Here is a 16192-nt window from a genome sequence, read left to right on the forward strand (position 1 = left end):
AAATAAACAAACTGAAAAAAGAATAATAGGAAACTCTTCTATGGTATATGAAACATGCCAAGAACTGAGCTCTTTACGTACATTAATCTTCATTTGGAAGTCTATAAGGTAGATGCTTTTATCCATGTTTATACAGATAATGCATTTAAAATATAAAAAGTTTAATCAGCTGGCTCAAGAACACAGAGTTAGAAACTAGTGGGGCTAGAATTTGAACCCAGGTAGTCTGACCCAGAACCCATATTCTTAACTCTTGTCCTGGGCTGTCTCACAAAAATAAGCAAGCAAACAAACACAAAAAGATGCCAAGTATTCTCTGAACAACCTCTTACCTGTTTTATAGAGTCCCTCAGTGGTGCAAATGGTTAATGTACTTAGCTGCTAACTGAAAGGGTGGACTTTCAAGTCCACCCAGCTGTGTCTTGGAAGAAAAGCCTGGTGATCGACTTCCAAAAAACCAGCCATCAAAAATCCTAGGGAATGCAGTTCTATTCCGGCACACATGGAGTCGCCACAAGTCAGAATCAACTTGACACCAACTGGTTGGCTACTTACTTTACACTACGATTATTATTTGGAGTTCTTCAGTCCCTTTTAGCTTGACCTCCAACTGTTGAAGAAGACACAAGATAGCAGATAAGTAGAACAGAGCTTTCCAATGGAAACAGTCCATAAAAAATTTGAATGAATGAAATACTGAGACTATCTGCTTTCTCTTAGCCATCTGTTAACACTATTATTATTCTCAACCAGCAGGCCTAATGCGTCCCTGTTTCTCTCCTTGCTCTGAACACAGATTTTCCAGGGACTTCTTCCTATGTTTAGCACCTTTTGTAATGTACCTGGCAGTAACTTGGCATTCATCTTTTCTCAGGTGTGCTCCTCTTCCACACATCTGCTTTTCTGAGTCTGCATTCCCTGCATATTCTCCGATGAAGCCATGCCAGCTTCTGCTTTTATAATTTTGATGAAATATTTTAGGCGTACAAAGCTATAACAAACACCACTCAGCTAAAAAGAAATAAACAAATGAAAATGACTGCTTCAGTTGACGCTTCTGTGGACCCTCCATTATCCTTTTTTCTTCTCTCTCCTGAATTAACTGCTATGCTGAATTTGGTGCACATTTCATACCTTTAACATGTATCTAGAAACAACATATAGTTTTACAGGATTGTAGGCTTTATAGAAATGATATTACATTGTACATATACTATTCCCTCAGCATAATAATAAAGTGAATACTTTGTCCTTACAACAAAGGTTAAGAAAAAAACATTTCTATTATCACAGATGCCCCATCTTAGTTTCCTAGTGCTGCCGTAACAAAAACACCACAAGTGGGTGACTTTAAGAACAGAAAATCATTGTCTCACAGCTTTGGAGGCTAGAAGTCCAGATCAGGGCTTCAGCTCTAGTAGAGTCTTTCCTTGTCAATAACTCATTGCTAATGAGTTGCTTTTGACTCATACTGATCCTATAGGGCAGAGCAGAGCTACCCCATAAGGTTTTCTAGGCTGTTTATTCTTTGTGGAAGCAGATTGCCACATCTTTCTCTTGCGGAGCAGCTGGTGGGTTCAAACTACCAACTTTTCGATTAAGAGCCACATACAATCACTGCACAAACAGAGCTCCTTCCTCCTTGTCAATAGCCCCCAGTGTTCTGTGGTATTCCCTGGCTTGTAGATAGATCCTCACTGGCATCTTCCTCTTTGTGTGTGATCCTCTGTGTCTGTTTTCACTTTTTATAAGACACTACTCAGAAGGGATTAGGTTTAGGACCCACCCTACTTAGGAATAACCTCATTAACAAAACAAAAGAAAAGCCCTATTTCCAAACAAAATAACATTCACTGATACAGGGGTTAGGACTTTAACATATCTTTTGGGGGAAGTAATTCAACCCCTCTTAGGATCCTCCTTGATCCCACCCCCACCTCCCCTTGAAGAAGTAACCACTATCTTGACTTCTGTGTTACTCCTCTATTGCTTTTTATAGTTATTACCACTTATGTATATCTTATGTATATATCCCTAGAACAAGTATTATTCAGTTTTTCCTGTTTATTCATTATATAATATATATATATATATACTCTTCTATAGCATGTTTCCTCTGCTTAATATTATGATTTAGAAATTATTCCACATTCTCACATAGCAGTAGTTCATCTGTTAATGGAGTTTTATTTTGTTGTTGTTTGTGTTTTTTTGTCTTTTTTTTTTTTTTTTTTTGGCTGTTACCAAAAAACCTGCTATAAATATGCTTGATTATGCTCATGGCATGCACCAGAATGAGTAACTCTGTGGTATGTATTTAGGAAGGAGCCTGGTGATGCAAACAATTCAGCACTCAGCTGGTAACCAAAAGGTTGGCAGTTAAACCCACATGGCGGCGGCACAGGAGAAAAGACCTGCTGACCTGCAAGGGGTTCATGACAACGTCAGACTCTCTACTAGAGCCAAGACCCTGATTTGGACTTCTAGCCTCCAAAACTGTGAGACGATTATTTCCTGTGCTAAATAGGTAAGGGAGGTTGTATGGGAGTACACTCAAATATATATATATATATATATATATATATATATATATATATATATATATATATATATAGGCATTGTGGATATTTCTATATACATATTTATATGTGCTTCATGGATATTAAAATGCATAATAGAGCACACAGGGCGCACAGTTATGAAACTTCTTGGAAATAACCAAGCTTCTCATAAGGCTGAGTTACTGGACTTCAGCACTAAGGACCATAGTCTCAGGGGACATCTACATCAATTGGCATAACAGTTCATAAACATAATGTTCTAAATCCCATTTTGGTGGGTAGCATTTGGGGTCTTAAAAGCTTGGGAACTGCCATCTAAGATACTACTATTAGTCTTTTCCTGTCTGGAGCAAAGGAGAGTGAAGAAAACAGACTCAAAGAACCATTTAGTCAAAAGGACTAATGACCAACATGAATCACAGCCTCCTCTATCCTGAGACCAGAAGAACTAGATGGTGCCCAGCTACCGCTACTGACTGCTCTGACCAGTATCACAATAGATGATCCTGGTTAGAATGGGAGAAAAATGTAGGATAAAATTTAAATTCATAAAACCATATTTAAGGGTCTGATAGAGACTGGAGGAACTCCTTTTGTGATTGACTTATTTCATTCAGCATAATGTCCTCCAGATTCATCCATGTTGTGAGTCATTTCACGGATTCATCATTATTCTTTATCATTTCATAGTATTCTGTTATATGTGTATACCACATTTTGTTTACCCATTCATCCGTTGTTGGACAATTAGGTTGTTTCCATCTTCAGTCTGTTTTGATGGTCTGAATTAATTATCTTAATTCCTGGGATTATTTGGAAAATAAAAGCAAAACTGTTTCCTCTTGTGGAATAAACCAGTGAGATAATCCAAAGGTTCAGTCTAGACACTTTTGAGATTTGCTGTCCAATATGGTAGCAACTAACTCCACGTGTGGTGATTTAAACTTTAATTGTAACCCACTGCCGTCGAGTGGTTGATGAAAATTAAATAAAATTTAAAATTCAGTGCCTCAGTCACACTAATCACATTTCAAGTGCTCAGTAGTGGCCAGTGGCTACCCTATTCAACAACAAAGATTCAGAACACGTCCATCATTGCAGAAAATTCTTTTGAACAGCACTGACTTAGAAGATGCTTGCAAAGGGAGAGTCGAGTAGATACTCTAAAGAAAGGCATTAGAGTCCCAAATAATAGGATTGGTGGATTAATGGTATTAGCAATAGGTAGCCAGTTTCACTAGTAATTAGATTTCACCACATGGCCCACAAGAACTAAAGGCCAGAGGGGTTGCACCAGGGTTATAGGCGGTTTTTCAGAGACCTCAAGGATCACACCTCCTTCTTTCTGTTGAGCTAGAGGGAGAGATTTGGACAGGAGCTCTTGTTGCAGCCCTTCATTTGGTCAATGCAAGTTGTAACTACTACTGCTGCTATGACTGCAGCTATCACTGCAGCCTCAGGCTTTGTTGAGAATTCTATGCTTTATGCCCTCAGTGCCCCATACAACTAGGGAGATTCCCATCCTCTCTTCCTGATGAAGTCCGGGAAGACAGGAAAGCTTGTCTAAAAGTTTCTGTGTCAGTGTGACTCTAGGAAGAAAGATCCTAAGGAATATATTTCACCCTGACAGTTCCCCCACCAATAATTGCTGCTGCCTGTAACAAATTGAAGAAAGGAAATTTCTACATTGGAAAAGGTGTGTTATTTAACAACACAGTATAGGTCCATCTCACCAAGTCTCAGTGACAGCAATTGAAAATTTGCATTCTTCATGTTTCAAGTGTTTAATGTTTGTCATTCTCTACAGTTCAATGATTAGACTTGTTAGTCATTGTTTATCAATATATTTTAGCTGTGAATCCTGAACATCTCTTCCTCTCTGCTTCTTTCTATAACCAGTCGCCATCAAGTCAATTCCAACTCATGGCAACCTCATGTGTGTCAGAGTAGAACTGTGCTTCACAGGGTTCTCAGCGGCTGATTTTTTGGAAGTAGATATCCAGGCCTTTCTTCCAAGACACTTCTGGGTGAATTCGAACCTCCAAACTTCTGGTCAGCAGCTGAGCACATTAACTGTTATCACCACACAGGGACTCTAGTTTCTTTCTATACCGTTGTTGTTAGGTGTGTTGGTTCTGACTCACAGAGGCCCTGTGCACAACAGAACAAAACACTGGCCAGTCCTGTGCCACCCTCACAATCGTTACATTTGAACCCATTGTTGCAGGCATTGTGTCCATCCATCTCGTTGAGGGTCTTCTTCTTTTTCACTGACCCTCCACTTTACCAAGCATGATGTCCTTCTCCAGGTATTGGTCCCTCCTGATTAAAAAAAAAAAAAAGATAACATGTCCAAAATACATGAGATGAGGTCTCGTCATCCTTGCTTCCAAGGAGCATTCTTTCTATACTACTTTCTAGTTCTTGTTTATTCAGTTCAGTCATTCAGTTCAGTGTCGTATCTTCTTCTCTCGTCGAACCAGTCTTGTGTCTATTAGCCCTCAAATGTCATTCCTCTCCCTTCACGTGGCCTGCTCTGTATAGCAAGGCAGCTGATGCCCGCAGGCTGTGTTTCCAAAGTTCAAGGCTCCCTTGTAGTTGGAGAATTCGGGAGCAGCCAGGAGGTATACTGGAGGGACAGTGAAAAGCAGGAGGAAAGAGAACCCAAGGTCTTTCTCCTCTCCTTCTCAGCCTTTGGCAACATCTCCAGCAAGGCTCTATCTCATCTGTGGTCCCAGCTCACACCATTCAGGCCTACTGTGGTTTCATTTCTCCTAGGGTGACCCTACACCCTGGGCTCCAGTAATGCTAACTCCTTCTTCTGTCACTTCAACCTAGAGTGATGTTAATTTCCTGCCATTGCCGATATCTAGATTGCCTCACCATCCCCTGTTTGAGTTCTCAGTAATTCCATCACCTGTATGACCAATTTCCTGCATTTAAATTCCTCTGTTCTAAATACTCAAAGTGGTTTCTGTGTTACTGGTGGGCCCTGATACACCCTTACAAAATTCTGCTTAAGCTCACATGATAAAGCTGGCAAATGTCTTTCACAGTGCCTTCCGCCCAGTCTTTGTAAAGTGCCCTCATCTCACCCAGGAGTGTATTAGCCTGTGCAGACCAAGTCCACAAAATTAAATCCTTCCCCTAAATGGCGTTCACATAGGTGTGCATGTGCTGCACCCTGCTCTGATTAAAATATATATTATATAACATATAACCTTCAAAAGCAAGAACTACAAAAATTACCACTATTGGGCCATCATGTCAGTGATTCATGTTGTGCCTTGTACAGCCCACCCCTGCCAAGGGAGTGTCTGAGGCAGCTCAAATCCAGCCCTCTGGCCATCAAGCCTTGTGCCCCTGACTCAACAAAAAACCAAACCAAACCCACTGCTGTTGAGTTGATTCCAACTCATAGCAACCCTACAGGACAGAGTATAAGTGCCCCATAGGGTTTCCAAAGAGTGGCTGGTGGATTCAAACTGCCGATCTTTTTGGTTAGCAGCCATAGCTCTTAACCACTATACCACCAGAGTTTCTGCCCCTGACCCAGGAAGGCTGAATTGGTCCACCCAGAGGAGTATCTTTTCTTATGGGTCTTTGCAGAAGGGTCACTTTTTTAATTTATCTACCCATAAGGGGTTTCTAATATGCACAAATGCAACTTTTGTGTTATAAGCAGCCCTGTACCTGTGTCTTCCATTTTCCTATCCAGATACACGTAGTTCTGTAGATCTGAATTCATATAATTGATCTTGTAAACTTCTGCTGAGTAGACTCAAGGGTCCAGGGACCCAACATTAAGAGAGTCACTCAGTTCTCTACAAATCCATAGCATCTTTTACATTATAGATCCCAATCCATTATAATCTACGGGTTTATCTGTCATTCCCATAGAATGTGAGCTCCCCAGGAGCAGGGACTGTCTCTTTCAGCTTTACATCTGCAGAGCTTAACAAAGTGCCTGGCACATAGTTGGTGCTCAATACATGTTTACTGAATGAAGACTGAATGGTGGTTTACAATTTACAAAGTTGTTTTACATAGATTATCACATTTAATGGTCACAGCAACACTGGGAGGTAATCATGGCAATTTTGCAGATGAGGAAAGAGACACTTAGAGAAGCCAAAGCCACACACCTGGTTAATGATGCAAGAAGGACTTCAACTTGGGTCTACATATTTCTAGACTAATGTCCTATCACAACTAGCCAAGGACTCCTCTTAGTCTTTATATATACTACTAACTTTGTACTTCTAGTGAATTAGGAAAAAGTGTCCCCCTTTAGGTTGATAAATTATAAAAAGTTTTTCCCTCTGAGAAAACAGATTAGAAAAAGATCCTCCATCCTCGTGGCTAAGGTTCCTGGGTAGTATGAACAGTTTGCACTTGACTTCTTTCAGTTAAAAGGTGGGCAGTTTGAACTCACCCAGCGGCACTGCGAAAAAAAGGACTGGTGATATGCTTCATAAAGATTACAACCAAGAAAACCCTATGGAGCAGTTCTACTCTGTAATGCACGGGATCTCCACGAGTCAGAATCCACCAGATGGAAATGTATTTCCTCATAGCTAAGTCAGCCCCGCCAGGGTGCAAAGCACATCCTGGCAATAGCACCTGACCCGGCACAAATACATTTCTGTTTGTTATCATCTTACCTGTAAACTAAGTTCAGGGATTTCTTTTGATTTAGTTTTTAAATCACAAACAGCTTCCTTTATTAATTCTAATATATATTTATACCGTAAAAATGCTTCCCCAGTTTAGTTTGTTTTTGACTTTTTGAAATGTATTTAAACTCAGCATTATTGAAGTAAGCTTTTGATGGTAATATTTTTTATCCATATCACAGTGAAATAGCTTTATTATTTAACCATATCATTTTTATCACTATCATCTTCAAATGATTATAGCACTGTGCAAGATAGTTTTGAATAGATTTCCAGGCTTTTCCCCATAAATATTCTATCTAAAACATAAATTGCCCTGCTCAAGAAATTAAGCTTTGCTTCTGTTGTTTGTTTGTATGTTGACTAATAGAGTGGGGTGTGAGGACACTGACATTTATCAGTTGTCAGTTTTTCATAATCTTTATTTTACTTTATTTTTAATTCTTTTGTTTTCAAATAGGAACTGTACCAAACTTAGTCATTTAGAAGGCAAGCCTATTCTACCTAACACAGCTTATATGCCTCCAGCAAGGCCTGCACTGTTCTGGTTTCAGGATCATTTTTGAAAATGCCAGCAACTGCCATCTCAGGCCCATGAAAATGATGGTGGCTGCCTCCTGATATTAAATTCACAACAACAAAAAAAGCAACTCTGCAAAAGTTTTTGCAACTTTCTCGTGAACTTCAAAAGAGAATCATAAGTCTATTCCCTGTTTCATATTTTCTCTGCCCCCCACCCCTTTACAGTATAAACTAGGGTCTCTTTTTCAACATATTTTTAGGGAATTGTTCCAGACCATTTTTGGGATTTATAAAACAATTTCCTTCACATTAATACAAAAATTTTGTTGCTTCCTAACTCATTAGAAATAAAAGTTACAATTTCAATTTTGTGTTTCTTCTCTTTCCAGTCTTTACCTCATATGTTCCTGACTCTTACCTTCTACATAATTTCAATCTCTAAGCTTTGAGATCAATCTTTTCCCTTTATTTCTCCATATCACCTTTAAAACCTTGTACAAAACAGGAATTCAATAATTTCAAATGTTTTCCTGGGCAGGTCTGATTTGTAAATGATTGGTTCAATACTTGGATTTGTAAATAACAAAAAAGCACAAAATTCTTTCTTCCAGAAATTAAAAATCTTTTTTTTTCCTCATAAACCTCTTGCTGTAATGATCATTTAAGTTATATACACTTAGCATGAGAAAAAAGATAAATTTTCTTCACTAATGTTCAAGTTTTCCTTGGAGCCAACCATACTGGAATTTGAGAAGACTAACACAAATATAGAGCTCATATCTCCTCTCTTGGTCTGATCTTAGCCAGAGAGCTTCATAGAGTCTGGACACTTAAGAACCTTGTCAAAATCCTCCCATCCACTCTTGATATTGGTTAGCATCAGCTTATTTATTTATCCTCTCTTCATTTTCATCAGTGCCCAGAGCTTCCTTTTCTTTCTATCTTCTGTTAATCACAGACATTTGCTGAACACTCTCTCCCCTCCCCAGTGAAGGCTGGTCTTGCAGAATTATACACCACTAAAACTTTTACCTATTAAAAGCTATATTGTTGACATTGATCTGATTAGATTTTTTTTTTTTTTTAAATCACTCTGGTCAAAAGCAGAAGAATGGGTGGAAGAATAAAATGGTATAAGAAGCAACTGCAGTGGTCCACAGAAAAGGTAATCAGGGATCAATTGAGGCAATAGCTGAGGTAACTTAGAAGAAAAGATGAATTTAAGAGAACTTCTGTGGTAAAGGAAACCCTGGCAGCATAGTGGTTAAGTGCTACAGCTGTTAACTAAGAGGTTGGCAGTTCAAATCCGCTAGGCGCTCCTTGGAAACTCTATGGGGCAGTTCTACTCTGTCCTATAGGGTCCTAGGAGTCGGAATCGAATTGACTCGACAGCAGTGGGTTTTGGTTTCTGTGGTAAAACTGACAAAACTCAATGACTGGGATGTGGAGATTGAGGGAAAACAAGTTATGGAGAATGACTCCCATGTTGGGCTTTGCTAGCGGGGCAAGGTTGTTCTTCATGGAGATAAGGCGGCAAGAGGAAGATCAAGTTTTAGTGAAAAAAAAATGATTACTTCAGTTTTGATAAACATCCTCCCTCTAAAAATCAATCCTTACCTTCTTGTTTCTTAATTCAATTCAAACGTGTCATGTAGCATTTTTAGGTACAGTGAGATATAAGAAAATTGATTTGTGCTTAGTGGTTAATTTTCTGTTGACTTTGACACCCCCAGGAACAATAAAAAAGATGATGACTGGTAAATAGTTATAAATACAAGTCTGGAACTGAAAGATTTGGGCTAGAATATAGACTTGTGTTAGGTTCTTTGTGCTATTTTTTAGATATTGTCTCTTGACTCCAAATTCACTCTTCTATACTGTGTGCTTTGTGACACTGGGACAGGGATTATGAAAATTACATTTCCCAGACTCCTTTGCCAGCTGGATTCCTGTTAATTCTCTTAAGCTAATTTACAGTTAGTTTTTCTAGTAGTTTTTAATTGAAAAAATCTCCCCCATTTGAAATTTCTTTCCTCCTCTCAGTTTTCCTCTCCCCTGTCGTTTCAATCTTACCCTTCTGGCCCCAACCCATAGACTTCCACCCCACCTGCTATTATGGTAACTCATGTAAAGAGGCTCCATTTGTTTATCTGAATCCTGGGACAACTCCCATCTTAGCTCTGGAGGCTCAGCTTCAGCTTCTCTTCAAACGTGAAGATCTCTCCACAAGAATGTTCATAAATGAAAAAGTTTTTCTTTATTTTACACAAATAAGCAAAACATAGAGTAATATAATCAATAATAGAAGTATGTTCAATGCTCTGAAGGAACACCGAGAAGGAATTGTTAGCTCTAAAGAAATCAGAAAACTCTTTCTAGAAGGAAGGAACAGTTTGTTAAGTAGAGAAGATTTTTCAGACAGATGTAATGGTCTTGAAATGGCAAAACCACACAGTGTCTTATGAAAATCTGTATTTTTTTGAGTATGAAGTGCTAAAGGAGAAAATGTGAGAAATGAGGCTAAAAAAGTAGATAAGAGTGAGCTCATGATGGTTCTTTTAAATGAGGCTAAAGAACTGGACTTGAGCCCACAGTCCAGAAGCTGAAAATCTAAATGCCTGCAAATGCCAAACAGATCGTATAAACAAACAAAATGAGATCATGTAAATGAGAGAAAAGATAGGAAGTGTAGGATCCTATGGAAACTGGGAAGTCCGGTGCCCTTCTAAGTGCAACAGTCGAATTATTTGCATACAGAATGCAAAGCTAGTGTTGCCAGAGCTTCCGGTTTTTCAGTAACAATGGAAAGTCAGATTTTTCAGTGCAATTTCCCAATTTTTAAATGTTGGAAACTGTTACACATTTTTCCAGGCTCTCAATGTGTATGAGGGAGGGTTGGGGAGAGTTTGAAAGCTGGTTTACCCAATAGAGCTCAACTTTTCACCTCCTCTATCAGCAACAGGGAACAACCATTATAAAATTTTCAGATAGGGAGGCCCATAGCTTTGCAGTGTTAAAGCATGCTCTGGTGGCAGGATGATGGTTGATTGCGGGAGGGAAAAACTGAATGAAGAGAGGGAAGTTTGAAGGCTCTTGCAATCAAGCATCAGTAGCAGACCTGCTGAGAGTCTAAACTGAGGCACAACACTTTTATAATCGATTATTATTTTTCAATGCAAGTAAGTGAAATGGCCTTGACCATTTCTTGCCAGAATCTGACCCCAAATAATGACTGTGGGCTTCCTTATTTCTGCAAATGTTGGGTGTTACATGCACTTTTGGGGACAGAATGGATTTATTTCTTTGTTACTTTCTATAACTTCCATTTTTTTCTCATAAATATAATTGTCAGTAGTAATAAAAGGAAAGATTGTACAACCGGCTTTATAAAGGCAGCCTGTTAGACCTCTACCCTCTGACTCCGTATTATATCAATTCTAGAAGTAAACAGAGATATTTTCTGCAAATGGCTCCCACATGCCCACATCTCTGACAGTAAAAGAACAGTGCAGGTCATGAAAACAGAGTGTTTTAAACAGCATTCCAACTGGGAGAATTATCTAAACATCAATCTTATTTTTACATTCACTTAAAGATGTCCTTCATTCTATCTACTAGATTAACTTTTAACAAGGAGAAAATAGGGGGTGGGGGCAGGGAGAGAGAACAGAGGGGAGAAAAAGAGAGAGAGAGACTGAGAGGGTATCCATCTGTTTTTCCATAGTTCTATTTCTATGTGCTTAGGTATAGGGTCGCTATGAGTTGGAATTGACTCAATAGCAATGGTTTTTTTATTTGTATTTTTTTTAGATAGGTATATATTTTCAACACAAAATTACTGCATCTAGGTAACAGATTCATCTGGGTAAATTCTAGCCACTCAGTATAAATTCAATATTTTTCTGAATTTGCATTCTGCAAATTCTGGGAGACTAAGCTATCTTTGTCTCCTGTACTAACAAACTAAATTAATGAGAAGCAATGTTCCCTAGTTCCACAGACAGGACCTGTCAGGGGCTGGCCAAGCTTAACCTCATCTTATCCCACCAGCTCGCAAGACAGGCCCTGGACATCAAGCCTGTCCCACTTTCCCCAGAATCAAAAACAAGTGAGATACTACATCAATAATCGCCATTCATCTGTCAGTTTGCCTTACTGTGCTGGCTTGCATGTTGCTGTAATGCTGGAAGCTATGCCATCAGTATTTCAAATACCAGCAGGGTCACCCTGGTGGACAGGTTTCAGTAGAGCTTCCAGACCAAGACAGACTACAAAGAAGGACCTGGCAATCTACTTCTTTAAAAATTGGCCAGTGAAATCCTTACAAATAGCAATGGAACATTGTCTGATATAGTGCTGGAAGATGAGCCCCTCAGACTGGAAGACACTCAAAATACAACTGGAGAAGAGCTGCCACTTGAAAGCTACCTTAATAACACAAATGGAGTAAAGCTTTCTGGACCTTCATTTGCTGATGTGGCATGACTCAAAATGAAAAGATACAAATGCAAACATTCATTAATAACTGGAACATGAAAAGTACCAAGTATGAAGCTAGGAAAATTGGAATTCATCAAAAAATGAATTGGAACACATAAAGGTCGATATCCTAGGCATTAGTGAGCTGAAATGAACTGATATTAGTCATTTTGAATCAGACAATCATATGCTCTACTATGATGAGAATGAAAAACTGAAGAGGGGTGGTGTTGCATTCACCATCAAAAAGAACATTTCAAGATCTATCCTAAAGTATAATGTTGTCAGCGATAGGATAATATACATACAAGTACAAGGAAGACCAGTTAATGACGACTATTATTAAAATTTAAGCGCCAACTACTAATGCCAGAGATGAAGAAATTGCAGATTTTTACCAACTCCTGCAGTCAAAAATCGATGAAACATGCAATCAAGGTGCACCGATAATTACTGATGATTCAAATGTGGAAGTTGGAAACGAAGCAGGATCGGTACTTGGAAAATATGGCCTTTGTGATAGAAATCATGCCCGAGATCACATGATAAAATTTTGCAAGACCTACAACTTATTCATTGAAAATACTTTTTTTCAACAACATAAACAGCGACTTTACACGTGGACCTTTCCAGGTGGAATACACAGGAATCAAATTGACTATATCTGTGGAAAGAGACCATGGAGAACCCTATTATCATCAGTCAGAACAAGGCCAGGGTCTGACTGTGAAACAGACCATCAATTGCTCATATGCAAGTTCAAGTTGAAGCTGAAGAAAATTAAAACAAGTCCATAAGAGCCAAAATACAAACTTGTGTATATCCCACCTGAATTTAGATACCATCTCAAGAATAGATTTGATGCCTTGAACACTAATGATTGAAGACAAGATGAGCTGTGGAATGACAGCAAGGACATCATGCATAAAGAAAGGAAAAGGTCATTAAAAAGACAAGAAAGAAAGAAAAGATCAAAATGGATGTCAAAAGAGACTCTGAAGCATGCTCTTGAACATAGAGTAGCTAAAGCAAATGGAAGAAATAATGAATTAAAAGAGATGAAGAGAAGATTTTGAAGAGCAGCTCAAGAAGGCAATGTACAATATTATAAAGAAATATGCAAAGACCTGGAGTTAGAAAACCAAAAGGAAAGAACACGTTTGGCATTTCTCAAGCTAAAAAAACTGGAGAAAAATCCAAGCCTCGAGATACAATATTAAAGGATTCACTCGGCTGCTAACAGAAAGGTCAACGGTTCAAATCCACCAGCATCTCCAAGGGAGAAAGCTATGGCAGTCAGCTTCCATAAAGATTTACTGCCTTGGAAACCCTATGTAGCAGTTCTATCTGTCCTACAGGGTCACTATGAGTCAGAACCGGCTGGATGGCAGTGAGTTTTTTTCATGAGCAAAATATTAAATGATGCATCAAAGGAAGATGCAAGGAATATACAGAGTTACTGTACTGTACACTGTTACTGTGGTTGATGATTCAGGAGGTAGTATATGATCAAGAACCGATGGTACTGAAGGAAGAAGTTCAAGCTGCACTGAAGGCATTGGCAAAACACAAAGCTCTAAGAATTGATGAAATACCAATTGAGATATTTCAACAAATGGACACAGCACTGAAAGTGCTCATTCATCTATGCCAAGAAATTTGGAAGACAGTTACCTTCCAAGTAAAGGTATTCCAACACACTGTGGAAATTATCAAACAATATCATTAATATCAAGTAAATTTTTGCTGAAGATAATTCAAAAACAATTGCAGCAGTACATCAACAGGGAACTGCCAGAAATTCAAGCCAGATATGGAAGGGGACACAGAACGAGGGATATCATTGCTGATGTCAGATGGATCCTAGCTGAAAGCAGAGATTACCAGAAAGATGGCTACCTGTGTTTTATTGACTATGGAAAGGCATTCAACTGTGTGGATCGTAAAAAATTATGGATAACATTATGAAGAATAGGAATTCCAGAACACTTAATCATGCTCATGGGGAACCCGTACATAGACCAAGAGGCAGTCATTTAAACAGATCAAGAGGATACTACATGGTGTAAAATCAGGAGGGGTGTGCATCAAGGTTGTATTCTTTCACCATATTTATTCAATTTGTATGCTGAGCAAATAATCTAAGAAGCTGGACTATATGAAGAACATGGCATTAGGATTGGAGGAAGACTCACTAACAACCTGTGATGTGCAGATGACACAACCTTGCTTGCTGAAAGTGAAGAGGACTCAAAGTATTTACTGATGAAGATCAAAGACCACAGCCTTCAGTACGGATTACACCTCAACGTAAAAAACAAAAACAAAAACAAAAAAAACTCCTCACAACTAGATCAATAAACAACATTGTGATAAATGGAGAAAAGATTGAAGTTGTCAAGGATTTCATTTTACTTGGATCCACAGTCAACACCCATGGATGCAGCAGTCAAGAAATCAAATGACGTATTGCATTGGATTAATCTGCTGCAAAAGCCCTCTTTAATGTGTTAAAAAGCAAGTATTCTATCTTGCTCGTGGATAGGAAGACTTAACATTATAAAAATGTCTATTCTACCAAAAGAGATGTATACATTTAATGCAATTCCGATCCAAATCCCAACGACATTCTTCAATGAGATGGAGAAACAAATTACCAACTTCATATGGAAGGGAAAGAGGCCCTGGGTAAATAAGGCATTACTGAAAAAGAAGAACAAAGTGGGAGGCCTTGCTTTACCTGATTTTAGAACCTATTATACCGCCACAGTAGTCAAAACAGCCTGGTACTGGTACAACAAAAGATACATGGACCAATGGAACAGAATTTAGAATCCAGACATAAATGCAACCACATATGAGCAGTTGATATTTGACAAAGGCCCCAAAACAGTTAAATGGGGAAAAGACAGTCTTTTTAACAAATGGTGCTGGCATAGCTGGATATCCATCTGCAAAAAAATGAAACAAGACCCATACCTCACTCCACGTACAAAAACTACCTCAAAATGGATCAAAGACCTAAATATAAAATCTAAAACGATACAGATTATGGAAGAAAAAATAGGGACAACGTTAGGAGCCCTATGGCATAAACAGTATACAAAACATTATAAAGAATGTAGAAGAAAAACTAGATAACTGGGAGCTCCTAAAAATCAAGCACTTATGCTCATCCAAAGACTTCACCAAAAGAGTAAAAAGGCTACCTACAGACTGGGAAAAAGTTTTTAGCTATGACATTTCTGATCAGCGCCTGATCTCTAAAATCTACATGATACTGCAAAAACTCAACTACAAGAAGACCCACTTAAAAAATGGGCAAAAGATATGAATAGACACTTCACTAAAGAAGACATTCAGGTAGCTAACAGACATATGAGGAAATGTTCACGATCATTAGCCATTAGAGAAATGCAGATCAAAACTACAATAAGATTTCATCTCACTCCAACAAGGCTGGCATTAATCCAAAAAACACAAAATAATAAATGTTGGAGAGGCTGTGGAGAGATTGGAACACTTATACACTACTGGTGGGAATGTAAAATGGTACAAACACTTTGGAAATCGATTTGGCACTTCCTTAAAAAGCTGGAAACAGAACTACCATATGATCCAGCAATCCCACTCCTTGGAATATATCCTAGAGAAATAAGAGCCTTTACACGAACAGATCTATGCACACCCATGTTTATTGCAGCACTGCTTACAGTAGCGAAAAGATGGAAGCAACCGAGCTGCCCATCAAAGGATGAATGGATAAATAAATTACAGTATATTCACACAATAGAATACTATGCATCGATAAAGAACAGTGAGGAATCTGGGAAACATTTCATAACATGGAGGAACCTGGAAGGCATTATGCTGAGTGAAATGAGTCAGTTGCAAAAGGACAAATATTGTATAAGACCACTATTATAAGAACTTGAGAAATAGTTTAAACGGAGA

At 38.5% G+C, this 16192-nt stretch overlaps 1 long non-coding RNA gene across 1 annotated transcript in view; it reads left to right on the top strand.

Moving 5' to 3' along the window:
- The window catches only part of LOC135231225 (uncharacterized), an 80473-nt gene that overhangs the window by 34411 nt on the left and 29870 nt on the right, over positions 1-16192 (top strand). The window contains exon 2 of the long non-coding RNA XR_010321881.1: positions 2322-2527. This is a non-coding gene — a long non-coding RNA (uncharacterized LOC135231225). The remainder of the gene's footprint in view (positions 1-2321; positions 2528-16192) is intronic.

This window comes from Loxodonta africana, chromosome 4, assembly GCF_030014295.1.
Source record: "Loxodonta africana isolate mLoxAfr1 chromosome 4, mLoxAfr1.hap2, whole genome shotgun sequence".
NCBI classification, from domain to species: Eukaryota; Metazoa; Chordata; class Mammalia; order Proboscidea; family Elephantidae; genus Loxodonta; species Loxodonta africana.